Consider the following 3,395-nt stretch of genomic DNA (forward strand, 5'->3'; position numbering starts at 1 on the left):
TAAATAATAGTTGACCATTGATGTAATATTATTGTCCTTTTTTTATTTTTTTTTTTAATTATTCGTCCAATTTTTTTATTTAACTATGATTTATTTTATTGTACTATATTTAATCATCATTCATTTAAAAAACTCTTAAGTTATATTTAATTTATTTTAAATAATAATAATTTTAGTCATTTAACATGTTATCAATAAATGCTTATATTTTAATTTTAGGTCTATTTGGCGGGTTTGTCATTTTCCTGCATATGTTAGGTACCGTTTGAGAAGTAATCTTATTCACCGAACACGACACCTTCATACATATAATAAAATATCAAAAGAAGTTTTAAATGAGGTGGACGAAATGAACGGGTTAAAATATTAATATTAAAATTATAATAGCTAGTTTCAAATGAGGTGGAATACGCACCGTATGATGATGAGGGTGTTCATGAGACGCATGACACTATGGGGTTCCGTTGATCTCCAAACGTCGCTACAGATTAGCACTCGCACGTGTGAGTCATTGTAGGGAAGTACTACACATCCAATTTGTCCGAGATTAGAGGCCACCTTTTAGAGATAGGTCCCTGAATCATGATGATATGAACCAAAAGACATCAATCATACAATAGACTTCAATGAAGATGTGAAGAAAAGGTTGTCAAAATTATCAAAAGATGTTTCAATTCATGCCAAATTGAAGAAGAATGAAGTTTGATTGTTATAACTTTTGGGTGGGTTACAATTTAGAGTTATTGTATTTCATTTATGTATTTTAAGACTTTACTTACTATAGGTTACAATTATATAATGGTTATTTATGGCCATTAAGTATGAATGTTACAACTCTTGGAATGATTTTAGTAGTTTCATTTTGAGGCTATATAAAGCCATGTATGTTGTATGTGTAAGGGACTTGAAAAATATAGTAAAAGAAGCATTTGTGCTCTTCTTTAGCCAATGGCTAAGTTTCTTTGCAATTTTATGTAGTTTAGGTTGCATGTAGAATCATTCAAGCTCGACATGATCAATCTTGCTTGTGAAGTGATTCGAATCTCAAGCAAGTGTTCTTGCCTTGAGATATTTGATCAACAAGAATCATTCAAACTAGACATGATCGATCTTGCTTGTGGAGTGATTCGAATCTCAAGCAATGTTCTTGCCTTGAGATATTCGATCAACAAGGTAATCCGAATCTTACTCCCCTTGTAGTGGTTCCTTTTCTTATCACATGATGACATGTGTTTGCATTTGCATGACCTCGTGGGGTCACTTACTGAGTATTCTTCGAAATACTCGGGTCAAATTATTTACCGACACGTGCTAGGTTACTGATCGTTTACGGTTAAGATGTGACGTGTCCAAATAAATAATAATTTCATTTGGTTATACATATTTTTCTAATTTAAACTAAATTATTGTATGTATTGATGGTACTATTTTGCTAACTTAAGAAACATGGCCATGTGAAAGAAATGGGATTTTAAAAGCAACTCAAATATTTTTAATTTTAAAAAATTGCCTCTTTTTCATTTCCATGGGCTGCAAAAGCCACTTTTTATGCCTTAGAACATGGAAGCAAACCTAAAAGAGAAAAATAAATAAATAAATAAATAAATAAAATAAAATAAATATATTTTTAAAGTTAATAAAACCACCATTCACCACTTAGACATGTGATTCCCCCTACCATATTGTTCTTTCGGTTTAGATTTAATTAAATCGATGAAACGAAACCCTAATTAGTTATAGCTAACGAAGTTGTTAACTTCCCGTCTAAACAACAATTTACCTATGAAATTCAAAGCTCGAGCCTTGTTAGAATAAAGTAAATCATAAATAAGTGATGTATTAAGACGGCTCGGATACTCAAGCTATTGGTGATCCTGACAATAGGTATTACAAATATCCATTAGCAGAGAACGACGCTATAATCAATAGTGGAGGTCAAGAAGGAATTGAAGTTGAAGTTAGAGCAACCGATGAAGTCATTGTGACAAGGGTACTTCCAACTGTCGTGCCAATCCATGAACTAACTTAACGCCAGTCACATTTTGAAGTTACATATATTTACAAGTATGCCACTACTTTTATTTATTTATTTATAAAATTTATATTATTTTAATAAATTTAATAGAGGGAGGTTTTTTAATTAAAAAAAAAAAAGCAAAAAAGGGTTACTTTGGCTTTAATGCACAAAATATATTTCGAATTTATATTTTTCGTAAATATATATATATATAATTTCAAAAGTTAATTAAGATAAATTTTAAATTTAAAATATTAATTAAATATTTTTTTAACGGTCCATAATATTTACGTGAGGTGAAATTCAGAAAGGGGAGAGAAACGTACAAAAGAGAGGGCCGTAGACCAAACATCCCAACCCATGTCTGATTTGATTCCAACCGTTGAGAAACACAATGGTCTGATAAGATTCATTGAATTGTCTGTCCCCTTTTCTTTTATTTATTTTTTATTACTTTTTTTTAATCTCCCTAATTTAATTAAAATAGTTCAAATATAATTTAAATTTCAAGAAATATGTTTTTATTTAAAAAAAAAAGGGTAGGACTATGAATTTGTGGTATTCCATTATTGCCCTTTGGGTGGCCCTTCCAAAGGGTAGTCCCTAGTGAGTTGACTTTTTATATATATATATTTATATTTATTTTTTTTAAATTGAGTAGAAATGGAAAATGTATGCAAATTTTGTATTTACATAAACAATGTCTCCTTCAATTGAGAAAAAGAAAAAAAAAATTGGTAGTTGCTTAAGTTAGGCGGACACGGACCTTAGGGCTTATCCAAAAGAAAGCTCGAGCAATGATTGATTGAAATGAATAATCGTTGACACGTAGCATAGAGAACTAATCGTTGACAAAGTTGATCAGAGAAATTTTGAGCCTTTGGATCAATAAATCTGATTATAAATTATCTTAAATTAATTATACATTGAGTTTAAACGAGCATTTCTTAGCTGAAATACCTCGATTATAAGGACTAAATTTACAATTTAACGTTTTTATTTGACAGTAACTAAATATCAAATTCCACCGTCTAACCACAATCATTTCACTATTGAAATACTTGTCTTAAACCGCTTTAAATATTTATTTATTAAAATAATAAATTATTTTTTTAAAAATTTAATATTACCCAAAATTACAAATTTGATTTAAAAATTGGTCAAATTTCATTAAAGTCAAAAGAATCAAAACCCTAATGCATCAATAATAAATTAAAAAAAATGTAATTTTTTTTGTCCCTATGAGTATGAGGCTAAAGAATAGCTAGTTGGCAATCATGTGGTAGTTACTAATAAAATAATGAAACAGAGTCACCATGTTTGGACACATAAATAACAATAACCAAAAGCCAGATAAGCCACAAAATTCAGAGAATTT

This window comes from Cucurbita maxima, unplaced genomic scaffold, assembly GCF_002738345.1.
Source record: "Cucurbita maxima cultivar Rimu unplaced genomic scaffold, Cmax_1.0 Cma_Scf00712, whole genome shotgun sequence".
In the NCBI taxonomy this organism is placed as follows: Eukaryota; Viridiplantae; Streptophyta; class Magnoliopsida; order Cucurbitales; family Cucurbitaceae; genus Cucurbita; species Cucurbita maxima.